Source organism: Natator depressus, chromosome 7, assembly GCF_965152275.1.
Source record: "Natator depressus isolate rNatDep1 chromosome 7, rNatDep2.hap1, whole genome shotgun sequence".
Classification (NCBI taxonomy): domain Eukaryota; kingdom Metazoa; phylum Chordata; order Testudines; family Cheloniidae; genus Natator; species Natator depressus.
Genome location: NC_134240.1, coordinates 89429870 through 89452172, shown reverse-complemented (window position 1 = coordinate 89452172; position 22303 = coordinate 89429870). Strand labels below are relative to the sequence as shown.

At 47.1% G+C, this 22303-nt stretch overlaps 1 long non-coding RNA gene across 1 annotated transcript; it reads left to right on the top strand.

Moving 5' to 3' along the window:
- Positions 1-419: 419 nt before the first annotated feature.
- Positions 420-16439, top strand: LOC141991029 (uncharacterized). Its single transcript, XR_012640316.1, has 3 exons — positions 420-681; positions 3991-4143; positions 16030-16439. It is a non-coding gene; the product is annotated as an uncharacterized LOC141991029 (long non-coding RNA).
- Positions 16440-22303: the final 5864 nt, after the last annotated feature.

Here is a 22303-nt window from a genome sequence, read left to right as displayed (position 1 = left end):
GGCGGCAGCGGCTGCTCCCGGCGGCGGCGGCGGCCCCCTCCTTCCCCAGCTGCCCCGAGCGGCGCTGGAGCGGCGGCGGCGGCGGCGGAAGGGTTTAGAGTCGGCCCAGGTCCCTGAATGTGCCGCCGCCGCCGCCGCCGTCTTTGAGGCGATGGAGGCGGAGAGGGGAACTCTCCAACGCGCCGGGCCCCAGAAATGGTGACAGCGGGTCGGGCCCCCCCGTCCCGCTCCGCTCCGCTCCCCGCCCGGGGCGGCGGCGCAGCCCGCGCGATGGGGCCGCGCAGCCGGGCGGGCGGGCGCTCCCTGCCTCGCGGGAGGAGAAGGCGGCGCGTCCGGCTGCAGCTCGCACGGAGAAGCGAGTCTGCGCGGGCTCAGGCGCTGCGGTGCGTACAGGGCTGCAAGCCGCCCGCTCTCATCAGCCCCGGCCTCCTCCGCGCCCGAGCGACACTGAGCGCCTCAAATTTCCATCATGGCTGCAGCTTCCGAGGAGAGACGGTTCTGGCTCCGCCCCCCGCCTCCTCCGCCGCCAAGGAGAAATAGTCCCGCCACATCAGCGTCCCGCTGTCGCCCACTACCGCTGTTCCTCTTTCCGGTGCGCCGCCCGCTCCTCGGCGCGCTCCTGCACCCGGGGAAACGCTCTGATCGTAGAGAGGGTGGGAGATCCGTCCCGGGAAGCAAACGGTGAGCAGGCCACAGGGAAGCGGAACGATATGTTCACGCTACCGCCGGGACGGAGCTACTTCCCTGTGGAGTCACGTGGGCTTCGTCGGGGCCCTTTTCTGCCTGCGGCGCTCCCCCCACCTCTACCAAGGGGGCGCGACGCCCGACCGGGAGCTGGTCGCTGGGGCTGCAGCCGGGCTACTCCGGGGCGTTCAGCTGTGCGGCTGGGGCAGAACCGGGCCTTGGACCTATGGGGCTTGGCTGCCCCACGGAGGGGTGGGTGCAGGAGCATCTGGGCATCTGCCAGTCGCACCCTCCCCCACCCCCCACACACAGGGGAGTAGGGCCAGGTACAGCCCATGCAGTGCAGGCGCTACAGGCTACCTCTATCGTTCATGTTGTTTCCCTAGCATGAGGGAGCGGGCGAGAAGGGGGGAGCTCCGCTGTGCTAGGCGCTGCTCAAACAAAGCAGATGGTCCCTGCCCCCAAGGCTATATGATGTAACCTGACGGTCTAGAGGAAGCGTTGTGAACAATCCAATCGTAGCAAATGGCATGTCTGTTCCTTTTATTTTGGGGGAGGTGTTTAGGGGGTTATAGTGAGTGGGGATAAGTGAAAGAAAGTGGGAGAAGGTGACTGAGTAGGTGAGGAGTGAAGCCAAGGTGAAGAGACTGGAGCAAACGTAATCAGAATGGAGGAGAGAATAGCTCTTCAAAACTGTAGAAAATACTGATGATGTCATCAGTGTCCATTGGTTCCTGCTTTGAATGCAGATGCTGCTCCCGATTGCTGGGAACACCATGTAGAGACTGGAAATGTGAGAACTGCTAGAGTGTGCAGCATTTTCCCAGGTACTGGCTTCAGTGGAGAGTTGTTTCCAAAGAGGAACAACTGTTATAGAAGAAAAACTGCAGGATAGCTGAGTGCAGGGAGTAGAGCAATCCCCAAATGTGGTGGTCCTGGGTGCTCATCAGGTGTGGGAGAAGCAGGGACCATATGTGGCGGGTAGATAGTTTGTATTAAGCCCCGTAATATTAGGAATAGCTGCAGTGAGAACAGCTGGCTGAAATGTTTTGGCAAAATATGCTGTCTTGGCAAAGATTAAATGTAACTTTCATGTGGAAATTTTTTGGGTCCTGGGCAGAGGCTCTATAGGTGGGTAGGTTAGGATATTTAGCTGGGATGTGGGGGAGACCTAGGTTCATGTTCTTGCTCTGAATCAAACGGAGCAGGAACTCGAATTTGTGTCTCGTGTAGTCCAGGCCAATACTCTTAAGCACCAGGCTAGAGTGAGACACACACCTACCTCTTTCCTCCGATGCATGTTTTCATGAAAATGTAGAAGGAAAACAATTGTTTTAAGTTGGTGTGAAACAGAGTTGTCATTTCCAGTTAGGGTGAGTAAGTTGTCAGTCTGCAGCATGGGTTATAGCACCATCTGTTCTCTAAGAGCAGAGAACACCTATAAACAAGGCACAACTCCTCCTCCAAAAAATTTAGGGTCATAGTTGCTGTCTGTAACACCCTTCTTACACAAGGCCTGCAACTCATGTCTACATTGTCCTTTTGTTGTTAAAACTTTTGTCGGTCAGGAGTGAGAAAAACATACCCCTGACCAACAAAAGTTTTAAGGACAAAAAGCGCCGGTGTGGACAGCGCTTTGTCAGTGGGAGATGCTCTCCCTCCGACAAAGTTAGTGCGCTTCATTGGGGGTAGTTTTATTTTGCCAGCAGGAGAGCTCCAGCCAGCAAAGAGAGGCTACACTGCGTACCTTACAATGGCATGGCTGTAGCGGCACAACTGGGCTGCTGTAAGGTACACAGTATAGACATAACCTAACAGAGTGATGCTAAAAACATTAGACCAAAACCTAAAAGCATGATATATGAGACACTGAGAAGAAAGGTAAAAATAACCACAAGCAGGATAGTCACATGACCATAACGGATATCTCACAATGCAGATATGTGTAAAGATAAGGTATGCTGTCCACACATATACAACGATAACTAACAAGAAGTGGAAACACACAAACCCATAACAGCATAACAGAAAAGACTGAAGTGGAGAGATTTTGTTTACTCTGTTGTCTAAAATAGGAGGGAAGAAGGAGATATTTCATCAATTATGAGAAATGATCAAAGACTTCAAACAATAGCAACGAAAAACCTGTGCACGAGGATAATGGTGAATATAGCATGAAATCTATACAACAACCTGATACTTAGTGAGAAATGTATATGAGATTAAACGACCAAAACAATGTGTTGTATCTACCTCTGATAAAGAGCTGAGGTCTCTTTTCCTTTACATTTTGGCAACACTTCTATAACTTATCATGCCAATTAGTTTGAATTTTCTAAACAATAACCTCTAGCATAGAAGTGGTTTCTGAACTAGTATATGGGCACCTACTGCCCCCTGCAGCCTCATAGGTCCCAGAGGAGTCAATCCAACCAGACAGTAGGAACAGAGAGCAGGAATGAGAGCCTTCTATAGAGAGCACAGTAGCAGTACATTAACAACTGCAATTCACCAACTATCTGTTTCTTTCTCATCTCTTCCATACTCAACACAGTTGTACTTCTTGTTTTTGCTCTATTCCTACCATACATATAGCTAAAGAGCATTGGAGACAGAGTATAGTGTGTAGATCTCTCATATCTGCTACTTCAAATACTTTTACTCCACTTCTGATAGTTCTGAGGAATTGCCCCTATGAACCAAACTGTGCCTCATCTGAATAGGAAAATTACTTGCTTTGCATGACGATTTGGGGGTTTTCTCCATATCACTTCTGAATTGTCTGAGATTTTATTAAACTGAATCATGAAATTACTGTGTCATGAGAAGCCTATATATGTATGTGGATCCACCATGAGATAGCAGGACTGTGTTACTCTCTGCCAGGCCAGAGACAATGGTGAGTGATCAGTACTCAACTGATCGTCTATTCAAAGTAAAACACCTTCGGACAATGGGTTTGCTCTCGCTGGGAGAAAACACTTCCTCCTCTTGTCTGATGGAAGCAGTGAAAAGTTACCAAAAGGCAGAACAAAAAGAAGCAGGTACCCCAGAGTCTGTAAATGGGTGAGGATGGGAGGAGTAATTTTGCATCAGATTAAGATGAGAGAGGCTTCCATCATGAGGTTAGCTAGAATCCCCAAAGCCGACAAGTTGCAGAGAGAGAGTTCTCTCACAATCACACACGCACCAGCAGATGTAACTTCCGCCTTTTTACTTGGAAAGCAAATTGATACCATCAATTATCAGTTTCTTTTTTAACAGAAAGGTGAAGTACTAATACTAAAATACATTTCCTAACACTAGGGATGGTATACAAAAACAAACTCTTGAGGATATTCTAATGCTGAGCACCACGAATGGAAACGCTATTTGAAAACAGCATCCTCCAAACTTAGGGGAGCTAGGTGGGAGAATGAGAATCCTGAGATAATATCTTCAAAGAAGCAGAATTACAAGGTAAGTAATTTTCTCTTCTTTAAAGATACTCTCTAAACATAAGAATCCTGTAAGGACAGTAAGTAGCTTGAAGGATAGTGCAAATAAAATAAAATAGGCTACACAATAGGTCTCTCTTAACAAAGACCTATTGAAAAATAACAGCTATGTTATTTTGCTTTTTCTTAAATAAAAGGCTGCAGTAGATACCTACAACAATGAAGCATAAATACAAGAGTCCTTGAGAGACTCCATATGGACCCGAAAAAGAAAATGCATCCAAGTTAGCCAGAGTAGGGACTTCTTGAAAGGACCAAATCAATCATAATAGGAGAGCTTGGCCCTGGGCATCCCCCCAGTCTGAAAAATAGATAACATAGGCCTGAAGATGGAAGCTTGATTTCTCCCTAGAAAGGCTGAATCCAAAATCTAGTGCATTGCCTGTAATGTTCCTGAGGCTGGCAATGAAAACCTCAGAGACCACAGACCTACATAAGACCTTCAAACTACAAGCAAGGTAGGACACAACCAGTGAGGAATACAATCAGAAGCTCCTCGGCCATGTCCACTTATTGACTTCATTGATGAAGAAATTGGTATCTTACAGTTGAAGATGAGCTGGTTCTCTGAGGCCTCTAGTACATTTCAAGGAAAACCTTAAGGACCCTCACATCTGAACATACATCATGGACAATATGCTGATAAAAGGAAGTCTGTCAACATTTACTAAAAGGATTGTTGATGATTCCTAATTCTGCTTATTTTTGTAAAATTTGGTATAATATGTATCAATCAAGAGCTTCAATCTCTGTTATCCTATCAGGTGAAATCTGTCTTCTAGAAATGAGCCATCATCAGGAAACTTGAACTCACAGGTAGTGAATGGCTCAAAAGGAGCTTTGTCAGGACTACATTTATATACCATGACACCAGTGGCTTAATAATATAGGGGAGGGGCCAAAATCATTAAGCCCTACATAATGTGATGCAAACAGTTGCAAAACATTGTTCTGCCTTCTTTTAGCTACCAAATGAACATGGAGGGACAGACTTTAAAGTAGATGTCAAATGGAAAGGAGATTGGAACATTGTTGATGTAGGGGCATATAAGGCCTTGTGTGCACCACACCATAAACCTTTCCCTTTAAAATGGTATGTCCTTCTGATAAATTCCTTCCTTGAAAGCCAGGAGGACTGAGAACACCTGTCTGTCAACACCTTTCCTATGGATTGTTGCTTGAAGAGAGGCACATTGTAGCTGAGAGAATTCCCAAGATGAGAGAGTGAGGTGTCTTGGTTCAGAGGGAATATCGCTGGCCATGTCTGTAAAAGAACTAAAGTACTGTATCCGCTTGGGCCAAAATAATGCTATCAGGATCAAGAATTGTTCCCTCTCCTGAGTCTAAGCAGGAGCATAGGCACCTAAATTAATCGCAGAAACACATACAGAAGTTTCCTTTTTCAGTGGATTGTAAAAGCATCTTTCACAAAACATTTTCACCAATATCACAAGGTGAATACCCTCTTTTCTTCTTCCTTTTTCCTTTCTTCCCCACCAAAAAAAGATCTGATCCCCTGCGTTCTGATCCACTTGCCTAAAGGGAACTAGTAGTGATTGACTGAGACTGCCTGAAATTATTTTTTCCTTCCCTTTCTAAGGAATAGAAATCAGAAATTAATATGTTTTTAGAGACTCCAAGAGATGTGTTAAATTCTCCATCATTTAGAGTATTTACATAAAAATTAGATGACTTTCTAAAAGCCTTACTTCTAGTTCAACTACATGTTCTTGGTTTATATTCAGAATTCACCAGATTAAATGCTGTAGCCTTCATTATGCAGGGGGTCAGACTAATTGGTCATTGTGGTCCCTTTTGACCTTAAAATCTATACATTTTTATGAACAGACAGAGTGAACACTTTTCATGACAAGAGTCCACATGCAGACTCACAGAAATCATGAGACTGCCCCTCCCCCCCCGACACTTTTTTGTGTATGTAACCATAGTAAACAAATCAAGACCATCTTTCAGAGTGAGATTTCTGTAGTTCCTTTAAGTATTCAGGACAATGCATATTTTTTAACAGCTGTTGTTCCAGGAAAGACCATGTGCCTTAGCACAGAGTCCCTGTCCTGGGCTCCTGCTCCCAGGTCAGATAGATACCGAAAACCAGTCTAAACTAAAGAATGACTATGGATGGCTATCATCTCAGCAAGACCCTGAGGCCATCTTATAGCCAGAATTGTGGTGGTGATCTTCATGATGACTACAAACCTTAAGAAATCAAGATTAATCAACACTTGTGTGAATGCAGACATGCTACCAGCAGCTATTTGACTAATCCTACTTAGCTAGCATGTTCCACACAGCAACCTGCTGAGCCAGGAAAATTTTTATTACCAGACTCGTAGTAACTGAGACATCAGATGAGTTTTTCAATCCATTTTTCTTTCTTTGATGCGTCCACTGCTCTTCTCACCTCTGCCAGTTATTCTTTTGAACTGCTGATTAGTCTGTCTTCAGCTTCTTCTCCCCTTCTCACACACCGTGTCTTGCTTTCTATTAATCTTCCTTCTCTATCTGTTCCCTCCATCTGGGTCCTTGCTGATTTCCCATTTCCAACTCCTATGGAACCTTCTTTCACCATTCCATCCCCCTTCTACTGCTGGATCCAATTCCCTTCTCCTGTAGAAATCACTAGTGAAGCCCCAGTTGTCTTCAGTGGTTGCAGAATCAAGCCCATCGGAGACATCACACATAACAATGTACTAGTAGTAGAAGGGGAAACAGTATCATGCCATGTGTACTCTACTCTTGTTTAATGAGAGGTCAGATCACTTGTGTCTCTTCCACTAGGATTTTTTAATCCAAACAACTGATCAGTTGTGAAAAATGCCCTCCCCATTGTTGTTCAATGCAAGTGCTCAAAATCAGCACTTACATTTATTGCATGTATTATATTTATTTTTCAGAAATGTTCCCTCTCTCCACTGTAAACAAACAAACAAACAAACATAACCCAACAAGTGTTCTAAATCAGTTTCCATTTATATTACTGGTTTCTAAACACATCTTTCACCAGGAAGTATACCATATGGGCTGACATACGGTCAGCACATTTGGGGTGACAGCAATTGGGGTGTCTCTTAGCCACCTTTGCATTCCCCTGATCTTGCCATTGGCCAAGGGCATGTCTGGGCCCTGGAGTAACATGGATGTTGCTTTCAGTTACTCCTAACTGCCCACAACACAAAGGGTATATTCTAACAGCCATGGCTTGCCACTAGCTTGGTGATGACTTGACTTACACTTCTTTTCTTCCATGGGGTTACGTTGGGCACTTTGATAGAGCCACTTATGCTAGCTCTGTGTAATGTGTGGGTTCCCCTTAAACAAATGAAGTCTTTAGGGACCTGGATAATCCAACTTTCTGGTTGCTTTGTGAATGGCACCAAACAGGTGGAGTGGTCCTAGAAATTGGACCCTATGTGTTTAGAAAGCTATAATATAATGCAGCAAAGACATTGACTTCAATGGGACTACTCATGTGAGTAAAGTTAAACATATCCATGTTTGCAGGATTGGAGAATCATATTTTGGACATTTGTTTGTCAAAATTTGGGGTTATGATGTGGGTCTTTTAGGGAAAAAAATTAAAACTGAAAAACTAAATTTTCTAATGTTTCTACTAGGGCTGTCAAGCAATTAATCGTGCAATTTAAAAAATTAATCACAATCGTGCGATTAATTGCACTGTTAAACAATAATAGAATACCATTTGTTTAAATATTTTTGGATGTTTTATACATTTTCAAATATATTGATTTCAATTACAAAATGTACAGGGATCACTTTATATTCATTTTTGATTACAAATATTTGCACTGTAAAAAACAAACGAAAGAGTATTTGTCAATTCACATAATACAAGTACTGTAGTGCAATCTCTGTCATGAAAGTTGAACTTCCAAATGTAGAATTATGTACAAAGAAACCTGCATTCAAAAATAAAACAATGTAAAACTTTAGAGCTTACAAGTCCACTCAGTCCTATTTCTTGTTCAGCCCGTTGCTCAGACAAACAAGTTTGTTTACATTTGCAGGAGATAATGCTGCCTGCTTCTTGTTCATAATGTCACCTGAAAGTGAGAACAGGCGTTCACATGGCACTGTTGTAGCCAACGTCGCAAGATATTTACATGCCAGATGCACTAAAAATTCATATGTCCCTTCATGCTTCAACCACCATTCCAGAGGACATGCATCCATGCTGATGATGGGTTCTGCTCTATAACAATCCAAAACAGTGCAGACAGATGCATGTTCATTTTCATCATCTTTGAGTCAGATGCCACCAGCAGAAGGTTGATTTTCTTTTTTGGTGGTTCGGGTTCTGTAGTTTCTGCATCGGAGTGTTGCTCTTTTAAGACTTCTGAAAGCGTGCTCCATACCTCGTCCTGCTCAGATTTTGGAAGGCACTTCAGATTATTAAACCTCGGGTCGAGTGTTCTAGCTATCTTTAGAAATCTCACATTGGTACCTTCTTTGTGTTTTGTCAAATCTGCAGCGAAAGTGTTCTTAACACAAACAACGTGCTGAGTCATCATCCGAGACTGCTAGAACATGAAATATATGGCAGAATGAAGGTTAAACAGAACAGGGGACATACAATTCTCCCCCAAGGAGTTCAGTCACAAATTTACTTAATGCATTATTTTTTTAACGAGCGTCATCAGCATGGAAGCATGTCCTCTGGAATGGTAGCCGAAGCATGAAGGGACATATGAATGTTTAGCATATCTGCAGGGCTGGTGCAAGGTTGTTTCGCGCCCTAGGGGAAACTTCCACCTTGCGCCCCCCCCCACCTCCAGGAGCCCTGCGGCAGCACCCCGCCCCCCCTCCGCCCTGAGGTGCTCCCTCGGCCCCCCTCCCTCTGCCTCTCCCTCTCCTCAGCGCCCGCCCTGCGGCAGCTCCCCTCGGCAACCCCCCTGCGGCAGCTCACCTCGCCCCCCCCCCCTCGGTGCCCCTCTGCGGCAGCTCCCCTCGGCCCGGAGAGCCGCATGCGGCGACTCTCCGCCGTGCGGCAGCTCCCCGCCCCAGCTCACCTCTGCTCCGGCTCCTCCCGGAGCACACCGCCGCCACCACTTCTCCCACCTCCCAGGCTTGCAGCGCCAATCAGCTGTTTGGCGTGCAAGCCTGGGATGGAGAGAAGCAGAGCAGGGCAGCGTGCTCAGGGGAGGAGGGGGAGCAGAGGTGAGCAGGGGCGGGGAGCGGTTCCCCTGCGCGCCGCCCCCCCCCCCCGTTACTTGCTGCAGGCGGTCCTCCCCGCACCCCCCTGCCCAGCTCACCTCTGCTCCACCGCCTCCCCGGAGCATGTTTTTGGCCGCCCCCAACCACTTGGTGCCCTAGGCGACCACCTAGTTCGTCTAGTGGTTGCACCGGCCCTGCATATCTGGCATGTAAATACCTTGCAATGCCAGTTACAAAAGTGCCATGCAAATGCCTATTCTCACTTTCTGGTGACACTGTAAATAAGAAGTGGACAACATTATCTCCCATAAATGTAAACAAACTTGTTTGTCTTTGCAGTTGATTAAACAAGAAGTAGGACTGAGTGGACTTGTAGGCTCTAAAGTTGTACATTGTTCTGTTTTTGAGTGCAGTTATGTGACAAAAAAATTTACATTTTTAAGTTGCACTTTCACGATAAAGAGATTGCACTATAGTACTTGTATGAGGTGAATTGAAAAATACTATTTCTTTTGTTTATCATTTTTACAGTACAACTATTTGTAATAAAAAATAATAATACAAAGTGAGCAGTGTATACTTTGTATTCTGTTGTAATTGAAATCAACATATTTGAAAACGTAGGAAAACATCAAAAATATTTAATACGTTTCAATTGGTATTCTATTGTTTAACAGTGTGATTAAAGCTGAAATTAATCACAATTAATTTTTATTGCGATTAATTTTTTTTACTTAATTGCGTGAGTTAACTGCGATTAATCGACAGCCCTAGTTTGTACCTTTATATTCACTGTACCCTTGGCATAATGTTAGCTAAGAACAGCGAGAAACTAAGGGATAAGAGTGCAGAATTGTAAAGTCCTGTGTTGAACCTCCAAGGATATAGAAAGCATTAAACTGATTTTGCTTCAGTAAGGCAGCAAATATTTGTACAAAAAACAATGTTATAAATAATGTTTAGTTTGTGGCAGAAATCAACACACAACCCAATTTTGTGTGGCATAAAACATTAGCATCAACCTTAACTTTGAACTGACATCTGTTGGCTTGTGAAAGAATTCTATCGTTTTTCTTTGTGTACTTCTTCCAAAATTTTTCTTTGTCTGTGAAGTTTAGTGCCAAAGTGGCCAAACAGTTTAGTGCCACTTGGATTTTAGATTTGGATTTTAGAGTTAATTTTTTGTGTGTTTGTTTTTTTAAATGTGTATGTTTGAATTTAATTTATTCTTAATTTCAGCAAACAGATTCTTTTTTTTTGGAGGGGAGAGGGAGAGAGGTGAAGCAGGAAAGAGTCCTAAACATTCTCCTGCGTGCTGGTAACCCAAACACAACAGCCATTATGCTAGTGCACAAAACATAGAAAGTAAACTGATCGGTTTAGTTTCACTGTTCAAGATGAGCAAGTACAAAAAGTAAATAGGATAAGTGGAGTAAATTAGTAATGCAAGCTGTTAGCATCACATTTTTTTAATTTATGCTGATTCTCTTGACAGTGCTCTTTGAGGTTTTTAAAAAGAAACAGGAAAGAAAATGTTGTCTAGATTATAAGTTTATTTGCCCTTAGAGACAGCAGCAGTTCTGAAAAAGGATGGTCTTGTGTAAACTGATATGCATATTTAGGCTGTCATGGTCTCTCCCTGTCAGGCTCAGAGGAGGGCCGCTCTGCCTCACTGTGTCAGACAGCAAACAGTCCATCAGCGGTCTAGAAGCTCTGGCCTTCTGTGTGGGGCCACACAACACAGTCTTTAGCCCAGAGCCTCCTGGAAGGGACAAACAGCAATTCTAGTCTAGGGGCCTGCGGCCTCCTGGCTGGGGCAGTCCACAAACCAGGCACAGGTCTTCCAGCCTGGGGTGAGTAAGCCACCACCCAGGGGGTGGGGGAACCTTGGCCCACCTACTCCACCGGGTCCCAGCCCAGGGCCTTAACAGTGGCAGGTAGTTTTGCCACTGGGTCAGCAGGGATCCCACTGAAACACACTGACTCGCTTCCAGGCAGCACAACCACACTGTCTGGTTCCTCTGGGCTACTTCTTACTGCAGTTTGTTGGCATGGCTCCATTGGCCACATGTCCTGAGCGGCTTCTAGGTAGGCAGCCAACAGTAGTCCCAGTAACTCCTTTCCATCCTCGGACCCCTTCGGTGGCAGGGCATGGGGGTGGCTGAGGACCTGGTCCGGAGTCCTGGAGGGCTTGAGACATTGGCCTCCATCCCAACTGAATTGTGGGACGCTCTCTTTATATTTTCTGTCCCGCCCCAGCACTTCCAGCAGGGGCAGGGCTGGTTTGGTTCCGCCCACCAGGGGGAGTGTAGTGGTCCCTTTCTGTCAGTCTCGGAGGGATGCCACTCTGCCTCACTACAGGCATTATGTAGTACTTATTTTCCTGGTTAAATACATTTTTATTGTTTAGTGCTATAAAAGTATGCAACAAAATATAAAGTGATAAACTATAATAGCTCTGAAGGAATCAGACTGTAGTTGTTTTGATAGAGACAACTATTACAGGGAGTTTTATGTATGTAATATTTATTGGACAGATGGAGCCAAATCAGCTACCAAGTACAATACATATTTTCATACTTACACTAATTTTGAGAACTTGAATAATTATTAGTGCACGAATTTAGTGGCAGAATTCATTAATCTCAATCTGTTTTATTAAAATCATGCCTATTAACAAATCCAAAGTCCATTAAGGTCAATGGAAAGGATTCCATTTATTTCAATGGGAGGTATATCAGGCAAATTCTGAATCAAACTCTGGGCTTGAGTAGTGAAGGTGGAGGCTGGGCAGAGTCACTGGAGGAAGTGGAGAAGAATACTCCCACACAGATCATGGAGCAGTAACAGACCTGCTCTTCAGAGTTTACTGTAATCCAACAGCCAAAGTAGCCTCTGCGTGTCTCACCTTTAGGGTATTTCTGGACTGCAAATGAAGGTTTGACTGTAGTACAACTTTAATCTAGCATGCATAGGTAACAATAGCAATGTGGATGTGGTGGCATGGGCTTCAGCATAGGTTAGGAAGCTGAGTACAAGCTCTACACTGTATACTAAATCCAGGTCTATGTTCCCCCCCCTTACAGACCCACTCTTTCCAAGCTCGCACTTGAACATCCACATAGCATTGATACATGAGCCTCATATCTGTGCTGATGCATCCATACTGCAGTATGCGCACACGAGTCAGATGCTGTGGTTTCTTGGGGCATATCTCAGGGATCGTTGCACCCTTACTAGCTAAAGCTGCTCTAGGGCTTGGTTCATGGTGTATTGTGGGAAACCTGTCTGTCCATCCCACAGTACTTGACCGGAAGTGCTCTTAGGCCATCAACACAATCAGCCAAGACATTTTTTAGGTGTGCACACTCCCTGCAACTGGAGCCAGCAACATGGCTCCAGTGCCAATGAAGGACTTCTGCTCATGCTGTCACTCCTGTTTTGGGAATCAGGAAGAACATCTGTAAGGCACTGGTGGACAATTTGGCAACAGTATTTGTCCTATCAAAGGCACACCTCAAATGGGGGCACAGATAGCATCCATGACCCAGCTGATGTTGCTCTGGCATAAGTGCAGATTCCCCATATATAGACTTGAACTTTTAGATGACTGACATGAGCATAGACTGATGGGATCACAGGGACCTGGGATGACCAGCAATGGCTCCAGAACTTTCGCATGAGGAAGCAGACATTCTCAGAGCTGTGTGAGCAGCTTGCCCTGATCCGCCAGCATCAGGCCACACACAGAGGGAGGCCATGCTAGTCCAGAAGGGGACCTCTATTGCACCTGGAAGCTGGCTATCCCAGACTGCTACAGGACTACCCAGTTTGGTGTTGGCAAGTCAACTATGAGGATTGTGGTGGTGGAGGTTTGTGAGGCAATCAGGACTGTGTTTTTTCCAAAGATTGGGGACATAAACAATGTCCCTGAAATAATTGCTGTTTTTGAGAGAAGGGCTTCCCAAGCTGCGCTGGGGCTATCAATGACCATAGTTTGCCCTTTGTAAGGAGCACAAGAACATAAACCACAAAGAGTACTATTCCATCATTATGCAGGCCCTGGTCGCCCACAACGGACATTGTTATAAATGAAGTCACTGTTCACACTGTTATTCTAGGGGACAGCAGGTATTTCCTTCTACACATGGCTTATGAAACTGTATCCTGATCTCAGAGGGCCTGGCCAAAGAAGGTTTAACAACATGCTCAGTAGTTGTAGGATGGTGATGGAATGTGCATTTGGCAGACTGAAATCCACATGGCAGTGCCTTCAGAACCATTTGGATGTCAATGCTGTCAATGTCTTGTGCATTACTGTGGCCTGTGATGCACTGCACAACATCTGTGAGGCCAAAGGTGAGCCATTTCACCAGAAGTGGGCTCAAGACACTGCTGAATTGCTGTAATGGTGCAAGCAATCAGAAAGTGCACTTGTCATTACTGGGGTAGGATCCACACACATAAGGGAAATCAGAGATGCTTTGTGTGCCCACATAATATGCTTGCAGGGTGACATGGATGAAGGTGAATGACATAGTATAATTATTCCACACTTAAATTATGCCCATTCATCCCACAATTGCTGAGGATGGGGCAGCTCAGGAAGACTTCTTTTAATGAATTTTATTATGCATTTTATTAAAACTGTTTATATACCTCAACGCACAGTTTGTGGATTACTCTGATGAAGTTTCATTTTAATTAATTTAATAGAACCTGCTCATGTAGCCTTGTTTGCAAATTAGACACTTTCTTTTAAACATGCACGTACATAAAAATTATAATTTTAAAACCTTTATAGGGCTGACCAGCTGTCATCAAGATGTAAAAGACAGTAAACAAAAACAGTGCATGTTAAGAAAGCAAACAAACAAAAGTGCAAAATAGCCCAACTACAAATATTGCCACCGTAGCAGTTTCACTGTTGCTGGAATTGTGTCCTCCCTGTGTTCCCATTCTCCTTGGCCCTTCTGGTGTGTTTTGCACACATGGATTGTGGCTGAACAGGCAAGGAGGAATGAACAAGGTATATCTGACTGTTTCATGTAGTGTTCATTGCTTGGGCCATCAACCAGACAGGCCCTTGATTGTCCAAAAGCTGCATAGGCTGCGGGACTTGGTAACATTAAGAGACTAGGCCCTGGTCTACACTAGGACTTTAGGTCGAATTTAGCAGCATTAAATCGATGTAAACCTGCACCCGTCCACACGATGAAGCCCTTTATTTCGACTTAAAGGGCTCTTAAAATCGATTTCCTTACTCCACCCCTGACAAGTGGATTAGCGCTTAAATCGGCCTTGCCAGGTCGACTTTGGGGTACTGTGGACACAATTCAACGGTATCGGCCTCCGGGAGCTATCCCAGAGTGCTCCATTTTGACCGCTCTGGACAGCACTCTCAACTCAGATGCACTGGCCAGGTAGACAGGAAAAGAACCGCGAACTTTTGAATCTCATTTCCTGTTTGGCCAGCATGGCAAGCTGCAGGTGACCATGCAGAGCTCATCAGCAGAGGTGACCATGATGGAGTCCCAGAATCGCAAAAGAGCTCCAGCATGGACCGAACGGGAGGTACGGGATCTGATCGCTGTATGGGGAGAGGAATCCGTGCTATCAGAACTCCGTTCCAGTTTTCAAAATGCCAAAACATTTGTCAAAATCTCCCACGGCATGAAGGACAGAGGCCATAACAGGGACCCGAAGCAGTGCCGCGTGAAACTGAAGGAGCTGAGGCAAGCCTACCAGAAAACCAGAGAGGTGAACGGCCGCTCCGGGTCAGAGCCCCAAACATGCCGCTTCTATGATGAGCTGCATGCCATTTTAGGGGGTTCAGCCACCACTACCCCAGCCGTGTTGTTTGACTCCTTCAATTGAGATGGAGGCAATACGGAAGCAGGTTTTGGGGACGAAGAAGATGATGATGATGTTGTCGATAGCTCACAGCAAGCAAGCGGAGAAACCAGTTTTCCCGACAGCCAGGAACTGTTTCTCACCCTGGAGCCAGTACCCCCCGAACCCACCCAAGGCTGCCTCCTGGACCCAGCAGGCGGAGAAGGGACCTCCGGTGAGTGTACCTTTTAAAATACTATACATGGTTTAAAAGCAAGCATGTGAAAGGATTAATTTGCCCTGGCATTCGCAGCTCTCCTGGATATACTCCCAAAGCCTTTGCAAAAGGTTTCTGGGGAGGGCAGACTTATTGCGTCCTTCATGGTAAGACACTTTACCACTCCAGGCCAGTAACACGTACTCAGGAATCATTGTACAACAAAGCATTGCAGTGTATGTTTGCTGGCGTTCAAACAACATCCGTTCTTTATCTCTCTGTGTTACCCTCAGGAGAGTGAGATACAATCCATGGTCACCTGGTTGAAATAGGGTGCTTTTCTTCAGGAGACACTCAGAGGAGCCCATTCCTGCTGGGCTGTTTGCCTGCGGCTGAACAGAAATGTTCCCCGCTGTTAGCCACAGGGAGGGGGAAGGGTTGAGGGGGTAGCCACGCGGTGGGGGGAGGCAAAATGCGACCTTGTAACAAAAGCACATGTGCTATGTATGTAATGTTAACAGCAAGGTTTACCCTGAAAGACTGTAGCCATTGTTTTATAAAATGTGTCTTTTTAAATACCGCTGTCCCTTTTTTTTTCTCCACCAGCTGCATGTGTTTCAATGATCACAGGATCTTCTCCTTCCCAGAGGCTAGTGAAGATTAGAAAGAAAAAAAAACGCACTCGAGATGAAATGTTCTCCGAGCTCATGCTGTCCTCCCACACTGACAGAGCACAGACGAATGCGTGGAGGCAAATAATGTCAGAGTGCAGGAAAGCACAAAATGACCGGGAGGAGAGGTGGCGGGCTGAAGAGAGTAAGTGGCGGGCTGAAGAGAGTAAGTGGCGGGCTGAAGAGAGGGCTGAAGCTGAAAGGTGGCGGCAGCGTGATGAGAGGAGGCAGGATTCAATGCTGAGGCTGCTGGAGGATCAAACCAGTATGCTCCAGTGTATGGTTGAGCTGCAGCAAAGGCAGCTGGAGCACAGACTGCCACTACAGCCCCTGTGTAACCAACCGCCCTCCTCCCCAAGTTCCATAGCCTCCACACCCAGACGCCCAAGAACGCGGTGGGGGGGCCACCGGCCAACCAGCCACTCCGCCACAGAGGATTGCCCAAAAAAAGAAGGCTGTCATTCAATAAAGTTGTAAACTTTTAAAGTGCTGTGTGGCATTTTCCTTCCCTCCTCCACCACCCCTCCTGGGCTACCTTGGTAATCATCCCCCTATTTGTGTGATGAATGAATAAAGAATGCATGAATGTGAAGCAACAATGACTTTATTGCCTCTGCAAGCGGTGATCGAAGGGAGGAGGAGAGGGTGGTTAGCTTACAGGGAAGTAGAGTGAACCAAGGGGCGGGGGGTTTCATCAAGGAGAAACAAACAGAACTTTCACACTGTAGCCTGGCCAGTCATGAAACTGGTTTTCAAAGCCTCTCTGATGCGTACCGCACCCTCCTGTGCTCTTCTAACCGCCCTGGTGTCTGGCTGCGCGTAACCAGCAGCCAGGCGATTTGCCTCAACCTCCCACCCCGCCATAAACGTCTCCCCCTTACTCTCACAGATATTGTGGAGCACACAGCAAGCAGTAATAACAGTGGGAATATTGGTTTCGCTGAGGTCTAAGCGAGTCAGTAAACTGCGCCAGCGTGCCTTTAAACGTCCAAATGCACATTCTACCACCATTCTGCACTTGCTCAGCCTGTAGTTGAACAGCTCCTGACTACTGTCCAGGCTGCCTGTGTACGGCTTCATGAGCCATGGCATTAAGGGGTAGGCTGGGTCCCCAAGGATACATATAGGCATTTCAACATCACCAACAGTTATTTTCTGGTCTGGGAATAAAGTCCCTTCTTGAAGCTTTTGAAACAGACCAGAGTTCCTGAAGATGCGAGCGTCATGTACCTTTCCCGGCCATCCCATGTTGATGTTGGTGAAACGTCCCTTGTGATCCACCAGAGCTTGCAGCACTATTGAAAAGTACCCCTTGCGGTTTATGTACTCGCCAGCTTGGTGCTCCGGTGCCAAGATAGGGATATGGGTTCTGTCTATGGCCCCACCACAGTTAGGGAATCCCATTGCAGCAAAGCCATCCACTATGACCTCACATTTCCCAGGGTCACTACCCTTGATATCAGCAGATCTTTGATTGCGTGGGCTACTTGCATCACAGCAGCCCCAACAGTAGATTTGCCCACTCCAAATTGATTCCCAACTGACCGGTAGCTGTCTGGCGTTGCAAGCTTCCACAGGGCTATCGCCACTCGCTTCTCAACTGTGAGGGCTGCTCTCATCTTGGTATTCATGCGCTTCAGGGCAGGGGAAAGCAAGTCACAAAGTTCCATGAAAGTGCCCTTACGCATGCGAAAGTTTCGCAGCCACTGGGAATCGTCCCAGACCTGCAACACTATGCGGTCCCACCAGTCTGTGCTTGTTTCCCGAGCCCAGAATCGGCGTTCCACCGCATGAACCTGCCCCGTTAGCACCATGATGCATGCATTGGCAGGGCCCATGCTTTCAGAGAAATCTGTGTCCATGTCCTGATCACTCACGTGACCGCGCTGACGTCGCCTCCTCGCCCGGTATCGCTTTGCCAGGTTCTGGTGCTGCATATACTGCTGGATAATGCGTGTGGTGTTTAATGTGCTCCTAATTGCCAAAGTGAGCTGAGCGGCCTCCATGCTTGCCTTGGTATGGCATCCGCACAGAAAAAAGGCGCGGAACGATTGTCTGCCGTTGCTCTGAGGGAGGGAGGGGCGACTGACGACACGGCTTACAGGGTTGGCTTCAGGGAGCTAAAATCAACAAAGAGGGTGGCTTTACATCAAGGAGTAGTTCATGCAGGACTTCACGGAGGGTTCCAATAAGAAATGGTGCACCTAAGTTATTGTTCTTATTGGAACAAGGAGGTTAGCCTGGCCTCTGATTGATACATGGCTAGATTTACCTCGCTGCACCTTCTCTGTGAGTGACTGCAGTGTGACCTAGAGGAATGAGACCCCTAGACAGGGGAGGAGACAAATGAGTACAAAACAAATCTGGTCTATTTCTTGTTTTGATCCACTCCATCTATCTTTTACATCTTTGGCTGGCAGCAGACGGTGCAGAAGGACTGCATGCCATCCACATCTCATGGCTGCTCGGCAGAAGATGGTACAGTATGACTGCTAGCCATCCTCATCTCTTGCCTGCCTGGCAGAAGATGGTACAATACGACTGCAAGCCATCGTCATCTCTTGCCTGCCCGGCAGAAGATGGTACAATACGACTGCTAGCAATCCGTATTGCCTGCCTGCTCACCATTAGACGGTTCAATGGGACTGACTGCAGGACTAAAGAGAATGACCTGGTCAAGTCACCAAAAATCTAGTCCCTGCGCCCATGTCTGCCCAGGCGCTCCCAGCCGACGTGGCCAGGAGCACCTCGGACATGACGAGGACGGCTATCAGTCATACTGCACCGTCTGCTGCCAGAAGGCAATGGGTTGCTGCTACTGTGTAGCAATGCCGTACCGCGTCTGCCAGCACCCAGGAGACATACGGTGACGGTTACCTGAGCGGGCTCCATGCTTGCGGTGGTATGGCGTCCGCACAGGTAACTTAGGAAAAAAGGCGCGAAATGATTGTCTGCCCTTGCCTTCACGAAGGGAGGGAGGGAACGGGGGCCTGACAATATGTACCCAGAACCACCCGCGACAATGTTTTAGCCCAATCAGAGTGCTCCATTGTGACTGCTCTGGACAGCACTCTGAACTCAGATGCACGATTGTTTGCCGTTGCTCTGACGCAGGGAGGGGCGACTGACAACACGGCTAACAGGGTTGGCTTCAGGGAGCTAAAATCAAGAAAGGGGGTGGCTTTACATCAAGGAGTAGTTCAGGCAGGACTTCACGGAGGGTTCCAATAAAGAAATGGTGCACCTAAGTTATTGTTCTTATTGGAACAAGGAGGTTAGCCTGGCCTCTGATTGATACATGGCTAGATTTACCTCGCTGCACCTTCTCTGTGAGTGACTGCAGTGTGACCTAGAGGAATGAGTCCCCTAGACAGGGGAGAAGGCAAATGAGTACAAAACAAATCTGGTCTATTTCTTGTTTTGATCCACTCCATCTATCTTTTACATCTTTGGCTGGCAGCAGACGGTGCAGAAGGACTGCATGCCATCCACATCTCATGGCTGCTCGGCAGAAGATGGTACAATAGGACTGCTAGCAATCCATATTGCCTGCCTGCTCACCATAAGACGGTTCAATAGGACTGACTGCCGGACTTAAGAGAATGACCTGGTCAGGTCACCAAAAATTTAGTCCCTGCGCCCATGTCTGCCCAGGCGCTCCTGATCGACCTCACACAGGCGACCAGGAGCACCTCGGACATGACGAGGACGGCTACCAGTCGTATTGTACCGTCTGCTGCTACTGTGTAGCAATGCCGTACCGCGTCTGCCAGCACCCAGGAGACATACGGTGACGGTTACCTGAGCGGGCTCCATGCTTGCGGTGGTATGGCGTCCGCACAGGTAACTCAGGAAAAAAGGCGCGAAACGATTGTCTGCCCTTGCTTTCACGGAGGGAGGGAGGGAGGGAAGGGGGGACTGACGATATGTACCCAGAACCACCCGCGACAATGTTTCAGCCCCATCAGGCATTGGGATCTCAACCCAGAATTCCAATGGGCAGCGGAGACTGCGGGAACTGTGGGATAGCTACCCACAGTGCAACGCTCCGGAAGTCGACTCTAGCCTCGGTACTGTGGAAGCACTCCGCCGAGTTAATGCACTTAATGCACTTCTGTGGGGACACACACACTCGAATATATAAAACCGATTTCTAAAAAACCGACTTCTATAAATTCGACCTTATTCCGTAGTGTAGACATACCCTTAGTGTGAAGGGATTGGAGCTAGAGCTTGCAGCCTGGTGGCCATGAGAGCAATCAACCTCTCAAAAAACTCCTGCTGCTGTGCTCTGTCTTCCTAGGATCGTGCTCCAGGAATTTTGCTGCCAATTTCTACTCATGCTGGGCAGCCTCTTTCTCATTTTAGTCTTCTGTCCTTCTTTCTCTGATAGCCAAGCTGTTCAATGGCCTTGGCCAACACATCCAGCATCTTTTCATCCCCAGCCAAGGGAGAGAGGAGACTGAACCCCAGGGGATCAATAAACTAATTAAGTGCTGTGTTTGAAGGGAAGGGTGTTAAGTTAATAAGCTGTAATGTACTGACTCTTTAAAAGAGCAGCAAACTTAGTATCTTCTGTGAATGTAGAGCAGTGGTTCTCACAAAAAAAAGTTTGGTGGCCTCAGTGTGCGGGCACCAGCTCTTGTCTTTTTTCTTATTGTTTCTCTTGCTTTTTTGGTTGCCTTTTTTTTAGTTTTGCTAGCTATTAAGTCTGCTGTGAAAAGTGATATTAACAAACACACAAATATCACTTTTCACAGCAGACTTACTCAGCCTTGGCAATCCCAGGGACAAATTTTGCCCTGGATTGGGAGGTGGGTACAGAGGCAGCGGGAGCCAGGGGCAGTGGGGCAGTAGGGAAGGCAGCAGGAGCCAGGGGTGATGGGAGGGGTGGTGAGCTCAGGAAACAGAGCCCAAAGCCCCATGGCTGGAGCCTGCCATCTGCCACCCCAGGGCAAAAGCCAGACCCCACCGTCCCCGGGAAGGTGAGGAATTCACTGGCTGCCTGCTCCTCCAGCTTTTGTGTCTCCAGAGAGAGGGGCCACTGCTTTGCCCCTCCTCCCCCGAATAACCACCCTGAAGGCTGTGGCCACAAGAAAAGGCTTTGGTGGCTGCATGTGGCCACTGGCCACATTTGAGAAACACTGTGAGTGATATGTGCTGTGCGTTGCAGAGAGACATCTCTGAGAACCTTGGAGACCAGAGTTCATTGATTGTTACCTGCTAGGCAAGGTTAAGACTGACAGAGTCTCAAGGAGTTTGCAGGTGAGGAAGACAGACCAGAATGGCAGGGAGCTGACACAAAGTCTAATCTCCAGCAAAGCTCACTCCTCCTGAGGCAGAGAGGTAACACAGTGGCTCACAACTCTGGGTATTCCCAGGAGCATGTTACAGGTACTAGTGCTTCTTGTGCAAGGGGCTGTTCCTCAGGACCGTCCCCAAAGAGGTTCTCTGAATATGGCCCCAGGATGTGCTGAAGCTGCTCCAGTGGCATAGCCTGATCCAGGACAAGTACCAGCAACAGAGTTATTTTGAGGGGCGGGGGTTCATCCAGAGGCTGCAGGCTATCTATCAGTGGTGCCTCTGATTCTGGGGTTATAAACCTGCTCAGGAGATTGTCATGCAGCACTGTGATCTCTGTGTGGGGGGCAGTTCCCAGCACTTGATCAAATTCCTCATAGAAGAGGTAGGTAGAAGGGGAGTTCCCTGAGGTGTGGTTATCATCCATGGTTTGGCAGTAGGCAGTCTTGAGGTGCTTGACCCGCTCCTAGCATTGATTGGGAGTCTGGTAGATCCCCATTGCCACCAGCCTCTCCAAGATTCTTGTGTACAGGTGGTCTTTTTTATGCTCTTGCTGAAGTCATGGCTCTTATTCTCTTCACATCACAGATTTACCAGAGTCTGGCTGTATTCCTCTGGCCAGCTAGCAGCATGCTTAGCTTAGGGCTTCTTCTTAGTGCTGGCCATAGCTAATACACAATAGGGTTAACTATGTTTACAGTTGAGCAGTCCATGTGGAAAGGAAGGGTTACAATGCTTAGCAGCTATATTTTGGCTAGGAGGTTGTTTCCAGTTCCTGGGAATAGAGTGGGAAATTTGGACAAAGAAGGGCCAGGAAACACAGGCCTAGGAGATCATGGGACAGCATTGGTGGACTCTCTGAACATGAGCTTGGTGACCTGGGCTCCCACTACATCTCCACTGCAAAA